Below are 19,384 nucleotides of genomic sequence, written 5' to 3'. Positions count from 1 at the left end.
TCAAACTGTAACTCTTTTCCTGGGTCCCCAGCCTGCCCACCGCCCGCATCAGATTTTAGACTTGCCAAGCCTCCACAATCATGAGCCAAGTCCTTAAAATAAATCTCTATCTTAAAATTTCATATATATAATATACATGTTGCACATAACCTATTATAAATATATCTTAAAATCAATAGCATGCATTTCTTTTCTATCTTAAGTTAAAACAAACATTTGGCTCAGAATTGTTGTTTTATAGTAAAATGAAATGAGGGGATGCCATGCTAGGGAATAATACAGAAATGCCCACACAGTTGTAAAATCCAAGCTTATCGTTAATTTTCTTCACCCCTTCACACACACACACATGCACACACACACACACACACACAGGTTTAGTACCAACTTATAATGATTGATAAGTTAGAGACAAATAAGTTTAATCAACAAATGCTCTGGTTAGAAATAGGAATGTGAACATAATAACCTTTGTTAGCGAATCTATTAAAGAATAAGCTGTATCTATGTACCTGTCAGAAACTACAATGAAGTTTTGTTTAGCATTCTGTTGAGACATGATGAGTAGCCACTTTAAACCAGAACCTATGGTGGCTTTCGGGTACCTGTCAAGTGCTTTAACAACAAAACCAAATATTTACAGAATGCTTATAATATTCAAGGCCCAGTGCTTATCTGCAACAGTACAAAGCAAAAAAGACCTGGGCTCATGAAATGCAAAAATATACAATCTAAACATACTTGTAGAAATACAAGCATATTTTCAATTAATCTTCAGCACCAATACCATCAATAAAAGTAAGAGTTTTATTGGCAGAGCTTCACCATTGAATCTAAGAAAAATTCCTTGGGCTACTCGTTTTTCCTGTTCTAAACATTAATTGATACTTGAGTTTTTGGCTGCAAGATATACATGGTATTTCTTGAAAAGCTACATGCAATCTTCATACAGATTTAAATGCTACTTATATTTAGAGAAAGCTACCTATTTTGCTTATTGCTGTCTGGCTTATGTTCAATGAGAAAAATACAAATGCCGAATATGCTGGAAACATGGTAGGTGGAGGCCGCATTAGAGTTGGAAAGAGGCAAAATAGCGTAGTAAAAACCACACAGACGGGAGTCAGGCAAGCCAGCAATCCTACTTACTCGCTAGCTGGCTTTAGACATCTCTTGGCCTTCGAAAGGCGCAATTTTCTCCATGGTGTAACAGGAGTCATAACAGTTCTTCTTCTATCTACCTCACTGGGTTGTATAAGGCTCAAAGGAGAAAATATTGTAAGTCCTGAAGTACTACCCCAAAATGAGTCACAACAGTTAAATGATGTAACAGGTTAGATTAGTTTTACCACAAGGTTTTCAAAGTTGTTGTTCATACTCTACAAGTCTGAGTAGACAAAGAGAGCATTCATATATTTTTATCTTTCAGATGGGTGTGAGAGTAAAGTGGAACAGAGGAGCTATACTAGAGTTTAAGTTGAGTATGTGAAATTTATAATACAAAATAAAATGCAGTGAAGGGACTAACTGCATTTTAAAAAATTCCATACTTCATGACCTGCTTGCAATAGATTTCCCCAAATTATCCCTAAAGCAAGAGAAGATGTTGAGCGATCCAGGTGGATTTGAAAAATAACTTATAGAAAATGCTTTAATGGCTGGTCCCTGGAAATGAAATTCAATAATAAATAGACAACCACAGTATATCTTCTGTTATTTAAAACAGAGATCTCAACCATACCATAACTTCCACTTTTATAGTAACCTTAGCTGATAAGTAGGTTTGGAGAAAAACAAATAAACCAAGATGTATTGCTCTCCTTCCACTCTCCTAACAAGAACAGAAAGTCTGACTCATATAATAGAGGCTTTAGCTACCAGTTAGAATTTAAGATGTCATTTCTATGGAGTCAGTTCTTAACCATGACGTATATAAAAAAATCTCTAGACATGTGATGCCCAATGTTTTAGAGAAGTGTGTGTGTGTGTGTGTGTGTGTGTGTGTGTGTGTGTGTGGTTACATGGGCCGGAGGCTGGGTTTTTTGTGGTTCCCAATCATGAAACATTTTGGTCTTAACCAAAGTCACCCACTCACTCTACTATTTTCTGGCCTTGTTAAGAGAGGTAAAGCTAAAAAAAGTTATTTAGTTATTTTTGTTTTTGTGTCCTGTCCCAGTTCCTGTGTTTTCTACTCTATTAGCTAGTGGCTGGATTTTATTTACATGGCAAGGGCAAGTCAAAGATTATAAAAGCTTAATTAAAAGTTATTGGAGCAGATATTTACATTCTGAATTATAATGTAAATGTGGCTCTTTAACTAACCATGGGCATCTGAAGTACTTGACCTTATGTGTGAAACACTTGAGCTTTTGTCTGAGTAACTCCCATAGAACTTATTAGTAAGATTTCTAATATTTCTTTTAGTGACTCCCCTTCCTCAAATAGTATAAGCATCGCAGTTCAAAGATGGTGATGGCGATGGCTATGCTGTTGTTAGGTCTGACTATATTGCTATTGCTTCTTGCTGCTACTTAATATCGTGGGCGTAGATTGGCTCCACATAGTCTGGTGGATGCTGCATTGTTGCTGGGGTGGTCTGGTTGGTCTTGGTGTTTGACCAGGGCTCATGTTGGGTCCCAGAGTAAAAAGGTTCATTCCAGTGTGTGTGTGTGTGTGTGTGTGTGTGTGTGTGTGTGTGTGTTGGGGGGGGGGTCCCTACATCACCAAGCAATTCTCTGAGACCAATTGGGGGGGTCTTATAATTCAGCTCGATTCTGATACTATCTGGAAATAGCATAAGATTATATAAGTTAAGGGCTCAGTCCCACAAGACTTCCCCACCCTGCTTCAGATGCTAGTTACAAGTTCAGGTTGTCACCTGTGCTTCTGACCAACTAGCTATAGATCAGAGGTGCCCATGACCCCCTCCTTGGGTTCAATTAATTTGCTAGAGCGACTCACAGAACTCAGAGAAATGTACTTACTAGATGGTTTATTATAAAAGGACATAGCTCAGAGATATCCAGATGGAAGAGATTCATAAGGAAAGATATGCATGTTACCAGTATTGGGGTTCTTGGGTTCCCCAAGATAGAAATCAAGAGGAAACTCCAGAGAAATTTCCAGGCAGATTTTATTAAGCTTATGCTCAAGCACAAGGGAGACAGCACAAAGGAAAGGAAGGCCCTCTGAACTGGCTGGGGTGCAGGCTGTGGGCTGCTGTTATATGCTGAGAACAAAGTGGGCTTAAAAGAAAAGGTGGGATTGTGAAGGGTTCAGGGAGTGAAATTTTCCATGGGTGGGGTTACTTCTTCCTTCTGTCAGGTTGCTTGCAACTATCTTACTTGTGCTATGGGGGCAAGACTATTATAGTCTCACTAGGCCATAGGAATTTTTCAGTTCCATTATAATCTTATGGGACCACTATTATATATGTGGCTGGTCTTTTGTTGACTGAAATGCTGCACAGGATTATAAAGGGTTTGTTCTCCTGGCAACCAGTCACCATCCTTAGGTGACCTAGGGCTATTCCCAAAGTCACATCATTCTCACCACTTAGGAAATTCCAAGGATTTTAGAAGTTCTATACTAGAAAAGCAGACAGAGACCAAATATCAATTTCTTATTATAAGTCACAATATCACCCAGGAAACCACACATTTTAATGCTCAGTGACTGTTTGCTGTGCTTGGGTGCCTAGATTGGAGGAACTTCCAACATTAGCCATATTGCTTAAACTGGCCTTCTCTCATAAGCATTTAGACACTAATGTTGGCTCTGTGTCACCAGTCTCCACAGACATCTCCAAATCTCTGTTTTCTATAATTAGATATTTTCACTTTAAGTATTGGCTAGGGTTCAGGGGCTGGGCTTTGGATACAGATTGGGCCACCTCCATCCCAAGTAAAACCTCTTCTTATCAGGATGCGGGCAGAATTACTCATCTGCTGGAACAAAACCAAAGACCTCATACTCTTCTCCCAGGACACATGGGTGGCTGCTTGTTGTATATCTTTATATTTTATTTATTTGTTTGTTTCTTTTACCTGAGAGGTTCACTTAAGTGATTCCATGCAGGTCAAAAAAGACCAAACAAACAACAAACTTCAACCAGCTCTCCCCCATTTGACTGAAACATCTGGAAGCATTTAAAGTGGAAAGATAAACACATATGCACCTAGGGCAACTGGCCTTCTGCTCTTATGTGTCATTTTGATCTGATCTATAATGTCTGAGTGTAGCCAATACAAAAATAAATGATTTTGTAAGTTCCATCAGTGTATATACCCAGACAACATAATGAATAATACTTTAGATCCATTCACTAGGAAATTACTTTAGTGCTTTTTCCCATTCCGTAATCTGAAAGAGCTGACCTTTATCCAATGCTTTTTTCAAAGAGGAGCTACTGTTACATAGCAAGATCAAGAATTCAAAGCACAGCGGTAAATAGGCTCTTTCTAATTTGGGAATTGCACATACTCTACTATTTCTCACCTATTGAGTTATACAAATCCATCAAACTGTTTTTATCTTCAATGAAATCGCATTGATGTAAACCACATCAAAATTAGTTCTTGAATCTAAAACCTTAATTTATGGAGTATGTTGCATCCCTGTCAATATTTATGCATGGCACAGTGGCAGAAGGCAATTGTGCAAATGAATGCCATCCATCAAAGAAAGGGAGGTACCTGTAATTATATTATATCAATAAGAGAAGGACTTTAGAGCTTTCTACTATGGAAGGAAGATTCTAGATCTGGGTGAGTTTACTGTGACATGGGAATCCATAGCCCATTTTGGTTTTAGTTATTTTTAAACACAGTAAATTCAGGAAACCATGGTAAAGACTATGAAGAAGACATAGCTTGCTTTATATTTAAAATATGAAGTAGCAGAAATAAATAGGTACTTGATATAAATTAGCCTAGAACAGGGGTGGGCAAACTTTTTGACTCGAGGGCCACAATGGGTTCTTAAACTGGACCGGAGGGCTGGAACAAAAGCATGGAGTGTTTGTGTGAACTAATATAAATTCAAAGTAAACATCATTACATAAAAGGGTACGGTCTTTTTTTTTTTTTTTTTAGTTTTATTCATTTCAAACGGGCCCGATCCGGCCCGCGGGCCGTAGTTTGCCCACAGCTGGCCTAGAATCACAAACTCCTATCCCAATTCAGAATGTTTCTAATTTAGAGAAAAGTAAGCTTATAAAATGTGGTTACACTCATTACCATTTTTATACTGACCACAATTTTGAATAGTTATGTGGGGATTTTTGCCAGTGTTGTGAATAAATTAAGACTTTTAAATATCAATTGTGCAGTTTCTGCCTGTTATGGGCACTCAATAAACATTTAGTTGAATTATGGCAATTCTCACTGTAATAAATTGCTGTCTTCAGCTGGATACTTTTGTTTAATATTCACAATATTTATAAGACCATTGGAACTTTTCGATGATGGGGAAGTACTGTGGGGAGTTACTGTTACTATCATAAAGAAGTTATCCATATTTTCTTACAAACTCATTTTGTATCTAACACTGTTCATACCCATAATCAGATCCTCTTAATGCTTCTAGAACTCATTTGGCTCCATAATTATTTCAACAAGCACCTACTGTTTGCAAAGCAATGAGATACATGTGAAGAACACATTTATTGGTACTGGTTTTAGTGTTTCTACATATAGGTTTCAGTTGTTTAATATGTAAGTCCAGAGTCTTACATTATCTGAGAACAGAGCTCACTTTTTCTTCTTCCCTGCTTCATTTAAAATAGAGTGTACCCCAATAAATTTTTAAAAATTCCAGTATATTGAATTCCAGTTCCATATCAAAAAATTGTAAGTCGCCTAGCTGGCATGGCTCAGTGGTTGAGCATCGACCTATGAACTAGGAGGTCACAGTTCGATTCCTGGTCAGGGCACATGCCTGAGTTGCAGGTCTGTTCTTCAGTATGAGGCATGCAGGAGGCAGCCAATCAATGATTCTCTCTCATCATTGATCTTTCTATCTCTCTCTCAATTATATAGTATACAGTATTCAGTCATTAATTTAAGAGGTCAATTGGCATCAGCAGTTTATTTCTTTTTTGTGTGTGTTTTTTTGTTTTTTTAAAATATATTTTATTGATTTTTTTACAGAGAGAAAGGGAGAGGGAGAGGGATAGAGAGTTAGAAACATCGATGAGAGAGAAACATCGTATCAGTTGCCTCTTGCACACCCCCTACTGGGGATTTGCCCACAACCAAGGTACATGCCCTTGACTGGAATCGAACCTGGGACCCTTCGGTCCGCAGGCTGATGCTCTATCCACTGAGCCAAACTGGTTAGGGCAGCAGTTTATTTCTTGTGCTGTCTTTGTTTTCATAGTGGTTGAACAACGTCTGTGAGAGCTTTCTTAGAGTTACCCATTAGCTCATGTTCCCAATAGAAATATTTCTTCAGTAAGGTCTCAATTTGCTTTGCTTTAATATATTCTTTTGTGAAGGAAGTTAATTATTATTCTTGAATGTGGGAGAAGGCACTATTATGCTTTCTGTAGGAGGAACTATTTTGTGTGTTTAAATACATTTCCCAAACATTTGGTAGGAATGACTAGCTCCACCAACAGACATACATATATGTCCAGTGATTATTTGAAAACCACACCTATGAGCTTTTAAGTGTTGACAGTAACAAGCCACAGACACAGAGAGGCTGTGTACACATAAATGCATGCACTTCCATGTGTTTTATTTAATCTTAAAATTAAGCTTAGCATATCTATAATATACAACATGAAACATACTATTTTGAACTTAATATTGTATATAATATATTCATAAGCATTATATTTTTTAGCATTTATTTTCAGATGAAAGGTTAAAAGTTTTAAGATGCACAAAAATGAAGTATGAAGTATGCAAAATTATTAAAGACATGCCAATGAGCTCAAACCGGTTTGGCTCAGTGGATAGAGCGTCGGCCTGTGGACTGAAAGGTCCCGGGTTCGATTCCGGTCAAGGGCATGTGCCTGGGTTGCGGGCACATCCCCCGTGGGAGATGTGCAGGAGGCAGCTGGTCGATGTTTCTCTCCCATCGATGTTTCTAACTATCTATCTCTCTCCCTTCCTCTCTGTAAAAATTCAATAAAATATATTTAAAAAAAAAAAAAAAAAAAAAAAAAAAGACATGCCAATGAGAGGCTGGAGGAGAAAGCAAATAGCCTAGGAGTCCAAACCAGAATTGTAAGATGACAAAGAAATGAGAAAAAGGATAGATGGAATGTGCCCTCGGGGACAAAATCTCCTCCAGTTGAGAACACCTGGGATAGAGGAAGAAACAGACATAATACAGAAGTTTCTCACACACCGTGATAAGTGCCTTGACACTGTAAGTCTGATAGGAGTGCAGTGAAGGGGCAGCTCACAAAGACTGGGGGTGGCAGGGAATTCGGAAGACTTTGGGCAGGAAATAAAGTGGAGTGGAATCTTCAAAAATGAGCAGCAGCCTGTGGGAGAAGTGAAGGAGAAGGGAGGAGGACCAAGGAGGGAGGAAGAGCGAGGAGTGATGGGGAATTACTTATTCCAGGCTGAGGGCACAGAATGAGAAAATGCACAGAGATTTGAACCAGCGTGCTATATAAAGGGATCTAGAAGCTGGTAAGAGCCATGCTACCCAAGCGTAAAGTGCAAAGTGGGGGATAGTGGGCTTTGCAGACCCAAGGCCACAGACACATTTTTCATAGCCCAAGGTCAGTCTTTTATTACCCTTTACAGTGAGGTTATAATTATCCATTTTTCTCTTGTCATTGCTGGGGAGTACATTAAAAACTTGCCACTATCCTTGGTCCCAACAGTTAATAGATGGTAGCACCTTTTATTTCTTTGCCTAGCACTGAAATCAATTGAGCTTTTGCCACATCTCAGGTATGTTTTTCTTCAGGTTTGGGGAAGGGACATTTAAAAATATGTGTAATACTTGAAAATAGAGAAGAAAATAGCTTTAGCAATTTTATCCTTTATTCAACTTCAAGCTTTTCATAAAGGTAAAAAAATATTTTTTAAAGGATATTATTATCATTTTAACAGAGTTCCTTTGACTCCTTGTGAGCCCTGGGAAAACAGGATAGTGTCTTCTTAATGCCTGATATATAAAAGATGCTTGACCAACGTTTATTGGATAAAATATATTTACATTTATTATTAGTAATAGTAACAACATCTTATCTTAATCCATTTAAACTACTATAACAAAATATCACAGACTGAATGACTTATTTTCACAGTTCTGGAGGCTGGTGTTGGCGGATTTAGTGTCTGGTGATATCCCACTTTCTGGTTCACAGACAGCTGCCTTTTCACTGTAACTTCACATGGCACAGGGGGCTAGGAGTCTCAGGGTCTCTTCTGTAAAGACCCTAATCCCATTCATTAAGGCCTGCCCTCATGACCTAAGCACCTTCTAAAGGCCCCATCTTCTAATATCATCACATTGGGGATTAGGTTTCAACATAAAATTTTGAAGAGACACAATCAGTCTATAGCATGTTTCTATAGAGCACAATTAATGATAAATTTCTCAAGGATGTGATCTCATATGATGATTACAACAGCCCAATGAGGTAAGTAAGGAATTGTTTTTAACTCAATTACAAGTTGTGTCTTATCCTTGACCCAGTATTACCCAACCCATACTCTTCTACCTCTTACACTGAAAGAAAACTGGTACGTGCTTACTCTTATGGCAGATAGCTAATAGAGAGGGTAGGCGCTATAGGTTTTTATTTTTAACACTGTAGAATCATAAAACAATAAAGGAGGTAGAAGCCTTTAGAGTCAAACCTTTTGATTTCACAGGTGAGGAAACTGAGGTCACAGCTATTCAGTAGAGCCAGGTTTATAACCTGAGTCTCTGGATGCCTATATTTGGGTGGACACATCAGGATTTATTAGTAGATGTGCTTGTCTGAAATTCCCATGTCTTTCAAGCAGCAGACCACCACACATCTGCACAGCAGGAGCCTGGGTTGTGGAGGTTTCTATTGTACAATGTGTCTTCTATAGACACATATGTTCAGGAGAAGGCTGGTTTCAAGGACATAAGAAATAACACATTAAAAAATTATGTGAATGCCTATTCTTTTATACCAGTACCAAACAATACTATGTAGGTGTCTAAATATAATAAGCTGTTTTATTTTTCCCAGAAGAGGAAGTGAGGGTCCACAAAAGTTAAATTTTGCAAAGGATTTTATTGGCCAAGTCAACATCTGTGTGCTTCCTAACAGTGAGTCATCTCTATTCGTAATAAGTAGGGCAGGAGGGCAGCTGGAATTTCCCAGATCACTCCTAGGCCACTGCTTCCTCTCTGTGCTGCTCTTTATCCTCATGGCACAACTTCATTGGCAAAAAAGGGAAACAGTTGCCCATACTGACTCAGATGCCTTCGGCTTTTGGTATGATACATTTAGGGCAAAACAAATGTCTAACTTTAATAACAGTATGAATAATTGGATCTCTTCCCAAGTTTTGTTGCTCAATATTGCACCCAGAAAGGAACACTGACTATTATCTAAGACCAGCTGTGACTGACAAATGCAAAGCTTGTCATAGGTGACGAAGCTCAGTAGCTAGAGCATCATTGAAAGAAAGAAAAACACCTTGAGCTGTTGTTCTCTCCCCTTGCTGACATGAAACAAACAAACAATCCTTAAAACCAAAAACTAAGTAAATGTTGATGCACCAATTATCACCCACTAGTCTTGCTTGTTCTTGAACCTTGAAAGCACTAGGCCTTTGTTTGGGAGGGTGTGTGAGTGTGTGCATTCTCTAGAAGGTGGCAACCCTGAGAATAGAAGAAAAGGATCTTGTTGAAAAATCATTAAATTCCTATTACAGTTAGTACATTTGAGGCACCCACTTTAGCTCTTAGAATAACATACTCCCTTGCGCAGCTGTTATTTTTGCATTCCATGTGTACAACTTGAATTATCCAATGGCCTTGCTTTGAGGAGATTAATCCTATATTATTGATTCTCTCACTGGCAGGGACAATGGGAGCACAGGAAAAATGTGCAACAAGATACTACTGAAACTAAATGAATTCAAAGTTTTAGGGTGCCGCTTAATCATGCAAGCTTTGTTTTTCAAGACTTCACCTGCCAAGGAAAAATCAAGAACTTGTGGAGTCACAGCAGGATTAAATTCTAGCATTCGTTAATTTTATAATTGGCATTTTTGACTCTAAGAGCTTTCTTCTGTTTCTTAAAAACAAAGTAAAACAAGACCAAAGAAAACCCAAACTAAATTAAATAAAACCCCTGTGACAAAAAAACCCCCTCAAAAAACAGAGCAAAAAAATAATGAGTCTCTAGGCTAGGCTAGTATATCTGTGGGCCCATGGCGCCAGTGCAGATGGAAAGAGAGAAGGGGGAGGGCCCCATTCTTTTCCTCCTCCTATTCTTGCCCTACTGTGAGCAGCTTGGAGAGCACAGTGATCAGCCCACCAGGCAAGTCTAGCCCCATGCCCACCAAGCCTTCTTGGAAAATACTTGGTTTTAGTCTATTCTCCTACTTGGTCCACCTGTGGGAAAATAGACTGAGAGAAGAGATCTATCTGGGCCCTCAAATTGGTCTTTTATGTCATTTGGACAGATAATCTAGGGCAGGGGTCCTCAAACTTTTTAAACAGGGGACCAGTTCACTGTCCCTCAGACAGTTGGAGGGCCGGACTATAGTTAAAAAAAAAAACAAAACTATGAACAAATTCCTATGCACACTGCACATATCTTATTTTGAAGTAAAAAAACAAAACGGGAACAAATACAATATTTGTATTTGCATGTGGCCCGCGGGCCGTAGTTTGAGGACCCCTGATCTAGGGTCTTGGGTACCAGGAGCATGGTCTGGGTGGGGAGTGCTTATGTATTAGGTGGGCATGAGGTCCTGTTGGGTATGTTCTCTTGACCCCTAGGACACTTTGCCCTGTGAGGACCCTGGCTAGAAGTTTCTCTAAAACAGACTCTGGGGCAAGATTCCCAGCTGCTCAGATCTATGGGCAGTACTGCTAAAAAAAAGAAAATCACCCTGAAAACTTGTTTAAGTGTCAGATTCCTAGATCCTTCTTCCAGATACTCTGATGTAGCAGTTCTGTAGGATCTGGCTGTGCAACCAGAGGTAGCTATGCTGGTGTTTCCTGGTTTGGCTCTGGTCCTGGTGGGGATGTTTACCATCAGGAGAGAGGCCTCTTTCCTCTCCCCTCCCCCAGGCCCTGAGTGACTCACCCTCCTCCTGTTGCTGGACTCTCTTTGTTGTGGTTGCCAGCACCCCTGCTGTGTCTTTTGCAGACCTCACCTGCTCCCTGTGTGTCCACATTGGTTCTGTTTCCCTGCTGCCACAGCTGTGGTGGTTCTGCCCCTTGCTTGTTATACGAGGACTTGTTATTGTTCCCACTGCCACTGTTATCAGCTGCAATCACTGGGCTGTTTCTGTTGCAGGAAGAAAGGGCTTCCACTTCTCAGATAGTCTCAGGAGTTCTTTCACTAAATGACAATAGTACTGAGGGACCTCCCCACCCCCCCAATGGCCTCTTGGTTTCTACCCCTCTAGATAGTACTTGTACCTGTTCTCTGAGACCTGAGAGTGGGCTCATGTCCCTCAGTATTCCAATTTTCTTGGGATCTTTTCCCCCCAGAACTTAGGGCAGCCCTTCTATTCTCCAAAAGGTTCTGAATCTGAGGACCCAGATCTGGCTCTCCTTCTCTGTTACTCCAGGGAGTCTGTGTTATTAGCTAAATTTCCTGGATTCCTGAGGCAGGTAGGCCTGTAAACTGAACTTCACTATGACCTTTGTCACATTTACATGATAGATTTCTTTTTTTTAAATATATTTTATTGATTTTTTACAGAGAGGAAGGGAAAGAGATAGAGAGTTAGAAACATCGATGAGAGAGAAACATCGATCAGCTGCCTCCTGCACATCTCCCACTGGGGATGTGCCCGCAACCCAGGTACATGCCCTTGACCGGAATCGAACCTGGGACCTTTCAGTCCGCAGGCCGACGCTCTATCCACTGAGCCAAACCGGTTTCGGCAGATGATAGATTTCTTAACAGAATTAGATGAATAATTGCAAAATCACTTCTTACTATTTTTATGTACTTGTAAAAGGTGTGAGAAGCATGAAGATAGGGCAAGGCCAAACATTATATAATTATGCATCTATTTAAAAGTATGATAAAACATGGGCCCAGAATATTAAAAAGTTAGTTAGGAGAAATTTAGGCATTGAGCAAAAATTCCTGTGACTTTGCAAATAATAAATTCTGCTGTGGTAGACCTATGCACATAAAATAATGCCTGTGCATTGTCTTTAGTACATGGATACATAAATATAATATAATATAATATAACATAATATAATAATAAATATAATAAATATAATATATAATTGCATTTGTCAAAAATTTTGGCTTCATATGTTCTAAAATAATATTTTGAGATGTTTTCAATGGCATTCATTGCTTCTGGGATGGAGTGACGCAGAACACTTAACAGAGAATCTAGTGTTTGTCTTTTCATTAATAAATCCACTAGTCTGGGCATCAAAGAGAAAAGTTATAATAAAACTATCATATTAAACCAGTTTCCCCACCTGCAATTACATAAATATTTACAGAAGAAAGGAGAAAATCAGGAGAGAGTAAAGACTTGGATCTCTGATAAGGGCTTTGCCTAGTTCTGAGGATAGAGGATAAAGCTACTCCTCCATCCCTTCCCACAATAGATTTTGGGAATGAAGGTCAGAAAGTCTCATAATATAGGGTCTAGGGAACAAGGTAGAACTCAGAATTTCTACATGATTTTCATGAATTAGGAATAAAGAAAATATCATTGAGGTGTATCTGGACAGGGGTGTATGAGATAACTTCTTGGGTTTTTTTCCCAGCCCAGAGAAGTAGGAGAGCAGCAGAATATTTTATGTGGCTGCAAGCTGAATAGTCATAGAAAAGAGCTCCACAGCTATATGATCTTGCAGTGAAAGAACGGATACAGCAGGGACAGTTGATCTTGTGTGGACCAACACCTGAAGACCAGTTGGCAGAAGTAAGTTTTGATTAAGATGCTTAAAACCAAGTCATCTTGAGGCTATGGCCATGACTTGGGGGTGGGGTGGGGAGGTGAGGTGAGATGAAGCCAACTCTCAGAAGCCATGCTGATTTTGGTGAAACCTTCAAAAGAGTACTGTAATGTATTTTAATTTTCTTGGAGAGATTCAAGTTAATCTTCAGAAAGACAAAATGCAAATGTAGTCTTGTAAGAGCTTGCTGATGAGACTAACTTTTCTGAGTGCCTGTGGGATGCCTAAAAAGGAAAAGGCATAGTAATCTATTTTTAATGACCCTATGGCTCAGAATTCTTAAATGGAAGTCAGTCTACTAGTCTGGGCTTGGGCTTACTTGGCACAGAGGATCCTGTCACTGTGACAGACTGATTCATCCCTTAATCTGCATACATGCAGGAGTGATGGTGGGGGTGAGGGGAAGGGGATACTTTGTAGGAGGAAGTGACATTCTATAGTAAGGCCTGATTCTTCCTTAGCCTTGGAGAGGGATGCTTATGATATAACTGCTCAAGTGCCCCTCTTCTTGCTTTGCCCATTGAAAGCTGAGCACTTTGTTGTGAAGTGTACTTATAAAGAGAATTCCCACAACTCATAATGCATAACTTGAAACAGGCTTGTGAGATATGGAGGAACCCAAGAGAAATCCTTGGCTCTAGAAGGGCCTCTGGGCAGCCAGAATGATTTATTTTTTTCCCCAAGCAGATAACTCTGCTCTAGAGATTGGGTGATAAATTGAAGGAAGGGACATGACTTGGCAATCTATGGGTGTGAGCTGCTGTTTTAAGCAGATTGCTTCTCCCCCTCTTTATTTCCTCCTGAACATACTCTACCAGCGATGTCTCCCAGCAACCACCAGAACTGTGGCTGAGAGCACCCGGGCAATGTGATGAGTCTGGGGAGCTGCCAGCCACACTGCTCGTCATGTGCATGTTCTTGTTCTGGAGAGACGAATGACACACTCAGAGCAGAGACCCGTTTGAGGTAGCTTATGCAAACAACGAGAATTTATGATATAGGACACTGGCAAAAGTTAAGACAGAGAAATAAGCCTCAGGAATAAACTGACCAGAGACTTGAACACCTTTTTGTCTGTGTCTAACTTCATGCTTTTTTTCTCTCTCTCTTTGTGGACTAGCTTTTTTTACTTTGCATGCATCAATGGAAAATACAATTTCTGAAAGTTATCAGTGTTGTATGTTCCACCTCCAACTATCTGGAAGGAGACAGCTATCTCTCTTCTCTTTTCCAATTCCAGATTGTGGTCATGGGGTAGGGCCCTGAAACAAAAATGTGACATTAGGATTCATCCCTTTAACCTTTGAATGGATAGTAGTTCACCGGAAAGGTGGTGGAGATGTGGAGGGAGGTGCTAACAGATGTAAAAGGGCTCCATCAAAGAAAGCTTTTTGAGATGATCCAATTTTTTATATTTAAAAACATTCTGGAAAAATTCTTCACTCATACAATCAAAAACTGGCGAACAGTTAATTAAGAGGTTGTATCCATGAAGAAATTATAAATAATTGGTTAATAGCTAATATAGCTGTGGATTATATAATTTTTAAATTTGTAGTTAATATTTGAGTTTATATATATATATATTTTGACATACAGAATATAAAAAATCCAAGCTATTTTGAAAAAAAATCAGAAAAATTTTATGAAAACATTAATGGAATCACATATATTTCATTCCTATGACAATGTACAGTTCATCTTCCTTACTTTATTGATGAGAAGCAGAGCTCAATTCACAAGATTGTAAATTGTTTTTTCTGCAGAAAGCTTTATTGTTTCCATGTGGTCTAATGCATGAAAGAGGGCTCCAGGGTGGTTAAAAGGATGCCTCGTGTTTTCTGGGAAAGGCTCAGGCAAAAGCCAGACACTAGGGCCGTGGTTGGCAAACTGCGGCTCGGGAGCCACATGCGGCTCTTTGGCCCCTTGAGTGTGGCTCTTCCTAAGCCTTAAGAGTACCCTAATTAAGTTAATAAGAAAGTACCTACCTATATAGTTTAAGTTTAAAAAATTTGGCTCTCAAAAGAAATTTTAATCATTGTACTGTTGATATTTGGCTCTGTTGACTAATGAGTTTGCCGACCACTGATCTAGAGGAGTCTCAACCGGGCTGACTGGGCACTTCAAGTCTCTGCCACGTATCTGTTCCATGCCAGTAGGCTACCTCAGGAATGTCCTCATGGAGATGACAGAAACACAAGAAAGAGCAATGCCTCTCAAGTTGTAGACTTAGAAGCACCATACTTGCACTTCTGCTTCATTCTATTACCCAAAGCCAGGCACATGGTCAAGTCCAGAGACAGAGGCAGAGGACACTTCAAAGTTAAATGCCCAAAGGGGTGGATGCAGAGAGGGTAAAAGATCATTCAACGCATCAGCAAGACCTATCAATTCTACCTTAGAAATACTTTCCACACCTGTCCAATCCTCCTTCTATCTTATTGCTACCACCCCTTCAGTTCACCATGATCTCTCTTACCTATCACCACCTGACTGCTCTGTCCAAATCTTTCTTGTCCATTCCTTCTCAGACCATTCTCAATGCAGCAACGAGAATAAACTTAAAAAGAAAACCTGCTCTGACCACTCATTTAATTAAGTCTGCCAAATGGTTTCCTATTGTTCTCGGGATAAAGGTGAAAATCCTGAGTAAGGCCTGAATTGTTTTCAATTTTCAATTGAGGGATTATTTTAAAGCAAATAGGTGAACCTGGTGAAAGGGAGAAAGAGAGTGAAGAGGGAGTGTGGGAAAGAGGCTTTGTAATGACTTCCATGTGATGACAGCCTGGGACCCCTTTCTCCAACGTCATCTCCTTCTATCCTTTCTTTCACTTTATGGTTGGAACACATCATAATTCCCAAGTTGTACACTATTTCAAGCCTCTGGGGTCTCACTTGGACTGCTCTGTGCCCATGTAGAGTTCTTTTTCCCTCCTTTTGGTACAGATTCAAAAACCTCTGCCTTTCTCCTTTCCTTCTTCTAGGGAAAAAGAAAAGAGGAGAAGAGCCCTGAGTGGTTTGGCTCAGTGGATAGAGCGTTGGCCTGTGGACTCAAGGGTCCCAGGTTCGATTCTGGTCAAGGGTATGTACTCCAGGAGAGTCTTTCTAATTACCTTTTCCTGTCTGTGCCAGGTCCTCTCCCCTGGGGCCCAGTGCTACCCTGTGCTTATCTCATGGTTCTAGCCATGTTGGATGGAAATAATCACTCTGATCCTCTTTTCTAATGACAGTGCTTCTCAACCTTCCTAATGCCGTCACCCTTTAATGCAGCTGCTCAGACAATAACAGTTAATGGTGCTCGCTATCGCAACATGGTAATCCGTTTACCCAATATGCTATTCCATACATAACCCTATACTGTATACTTTATGAATCAATAAAAAATTTACAATTTTTAATTATAAACCTGTGTTTTCTATCAAAATTACTTCTTGCGTGAATTTTGGGACACCCTTATTTCATAGGCTCAGGCTGAGTCTTGTGTCAGTCCCAGATCCAATCACTGTGGAGACCATGAGAGGTCCTGAATGAGTCAAGAGCTCTTCTTATCCTATCTAGTAATAGACCAACATGGTAATTGACCGTACCTTCGCTACACCTCCCATTGGCTAATTAGCACAATATGCAAATTAACTGCCAACAAAGATGGTGGCTAATTTGCATACTGAAGGCAGATCCTGCTGCACCGCCCTGCCTGGGGCTGGTGGCAGTGAGGTCCCCAGCCGCTGCCCCCCCCAGCCCAGGATCCGGGCCTGCCATCTGCGACCGGGGGATACAGGGCAGACACCATGGGATTGGGCATGCCATCTGCCACCAGGGGAGCGGGCCTAAGACAGCAGATGGTTATCTCCTGAGGGGTCCCAGACTGTGAGAGGGCACAGGTTGGGCTGAGGGACCCCCCCTGCCAGTGCACAAATTTTTGTGCACTGGGCTTCTAGTTCCATTATAAAAGTCAAGAAGACAGGGTCAAGTAAGAGAATGGCTGCTTCCAGACAAATCACATGACTGCATTTTTGCTTTATGTGTAGGTGTGAGGGGAAGGTGGGGGAAAGAAAAAGGATTCCCCAGAGAAAGGGGTGAGTTATTAAGGGTATTTTCAATGAGAAGTTTACTGGGAACCAACAATCCACCTACTTATGTCCAGCAAAAAGATTAATAAAATCAACATATATATAATTCAACTCAGAACCTTTCTTTCCAAGCTGTTCATCCACCCTGTTTCTGTTAAGAGAACCCCATATTCTCAGAATCTAAGGGCTGACTTTTTCACAAGAAGGACATAATGTCACCTTCCTCTCCCTTTTAACATGATTTCCCTCCCCTACTGGCAGGTCTATAAGCAGTCTTCTCCCTCCCACCCCACTGTGAGTGTTTCATAAAGTCTTAGTAGATTAGCATTTCAGAAGGAAAGCTCATTCTTACAGGTGAGAGAAGATCCCAGTTCTTTGTAATTCAACCAGTCACACTGGAGTTGCAACAGGTGGGTCATTCCAAAAAGAAAAAGGGAAAAGAACAAGAGAAAGAACCATTCTTTTAAGGTTTTGTTTCTCCTATTGCTACCCATTCCCACTGAACCCTCTACCATCCATCTACCCTGTTTGTCTTTGACCATCAGTGAGAGACTCCATCTAGAAGGAGTACCTTAGGGGAGAGGGCATTGCACTCTTTATTTCTATTAGTTACACTGTGCTTTTAACACATGACAGTCCCTGTAGAGTGGGTGCAGTCAATGGTGAAGTAAAGTGGCAGGGAAAACTTCAGAGAAAAGCACAGCAAAATACTAGTGTTCTGGTAGAACTGCAATAATAAATTAGAGATTAGGATGAGATAATAAGTAGTCAATATACCCACCTCTCTCCCAATATTCTCTCTTGATGTTCTCACCATCTTTTGATGTAAATAAACATGTACACATGGTTATGCTAGGGTGAGGTGAGAGTAGGATACAGGTGTGACAACTCATCCGAGAGGTTTTTGAGCCAGAGTCTGAGATACAACTGTTAAATTGGCTTTTCGGAGAAGAAATCTAAGAGGATGAGTCAGAGGAATGGGATGGAAAACATACACATGGTGCAACTTCTTCACTAAGTTAGGCAACCTGCTCTCTGGAAAAGGACTATTAAGTCAAGACTTTTCTTCAAGAGTGAGGCTGACCAGAGATGCCTTTTAGTCCACAGGGAGTTATCCTGTTATTCTTTCAGAGTTTGAGAACGCTTATCAGGAGCTAGGCACACATAACCTTATTCCCTGTCTCTTCTCCCCAATTTTCTCGGGGGAATATTTCTGAATATTAGAGACATGGAAAAAAATGACATATTCTCCTTTTCTCTCTCCTCATGTAGGGATTTCACAATTTAACTACTGGGGCCCTGTAGAATTCTTTCTCTATCAGTGATCAACAAGAGGCAAATGTGAGGGCTTTAACCTCAACAAGTGGTCTTAGTTGAATCTACCAGAAAGAAAAGGTGATTGAAAACCCTCTGCTTTAGGCCCTTAAAAAAAAAAAAGGAAGGAGACGAGCACAGATTGTTTTGGCTCAGTGGATAGAGTATAGGCCTGGGGATTGAAGGGCCTGAAGTTCAAATCCAGTCAAGGACAAGAAAGAGGGGCAGGGGTGAGAGGCAGAGCGGCTTTTTTGGCGAGGAGGAGCGGCTCCTCAAAGGCCTCTGGGCTCCTCAGGGTCCTAGTTCACTTGAGGATGAGCTTTTTGAAGAGATACTCGCTCAGGCCAGCCTGGGGGCCGGCCAACCTGTGGAGGTGAGTCAGGTGTTGTCCATCTTCTTGATGAGTTTCGCCTCCTAATCAAGGAAGTGGTTCTCCAGGAAGCCACAGAGCTGAGGGTCTGTGTGCGTAGAACAGAGGGCATGCAGATCCAAAAGGGCCTGGTTCAGGGTCCTCTTCAAGGCCATGGCAGCTTTCATGGCTGCCTGAGTTTTGCCCCCACTCATCTTGGGGAGGCTTCAGCATGACCTGGAAATGAATGTGGCCACTGCACTGGTTTTGCATCTTTAAGAGACTCTCGGGCCCTTGCACTTCTCCTCAGTCAACTCAGGGAAGAAATGGCCCACGTCCTCCAGAGCCACATTGTCATGATCCAAATAGAAGCCCAGAGACAGGTAGGTGTAGGGGTCCCACAGTTGCAGGTTGACCAGGTGGTTGACGGCAGTCTCCACCTTGATGGAATAATTCTGATGAATCTGGGAGCTCATGGTTGTTTGACAGTAAGGAATTAAGGTTTAAAAATGGTGTTGGAGCC

At 40.6% G+C, this 19,384-nt stretch overlaps 1 protein-coding gene and 1 pseudogene across 1 annotated transcript in view; one reads left to right on the top strand and one right to left on the bottom strand.

The window, feature by feature from the left end:
• TMC1 (transmembrane channel like 1) overlaps positions 1-19,384 on the top strand; it is a 233,944-nt gene that overhangs the window by 11,339 nt on the left and 203,221 nt on the right. The gene's annotated exons all lie outside the window — the stretch shown is intronic.
• Positions 18,817-19,337, bottom strand: LOC139020518 (ferritin light chain pseudogene; annotated as a pseudogene).

This window comes from Myotis yumanensis, unplaced genomic scaffold (assembly GCF_028538775.1).
Source record: "Myotis yumanensis isolate MYYU_CA2020_CCGP unplaced genomic scaffold, mMyoYum1.0.hap1 SCAF_12, whole genome shotgun sequence".
Classification (NCBI taxonomy): Eukaryota; Metazoa; Chordata; class Mammalia; order Chiroptera; family Vespertilionidae; genus Myotis; species Myotis yumanensis.
This window is presented reverse-complemented; position numbering and strand designations above follow the sequence as displayed.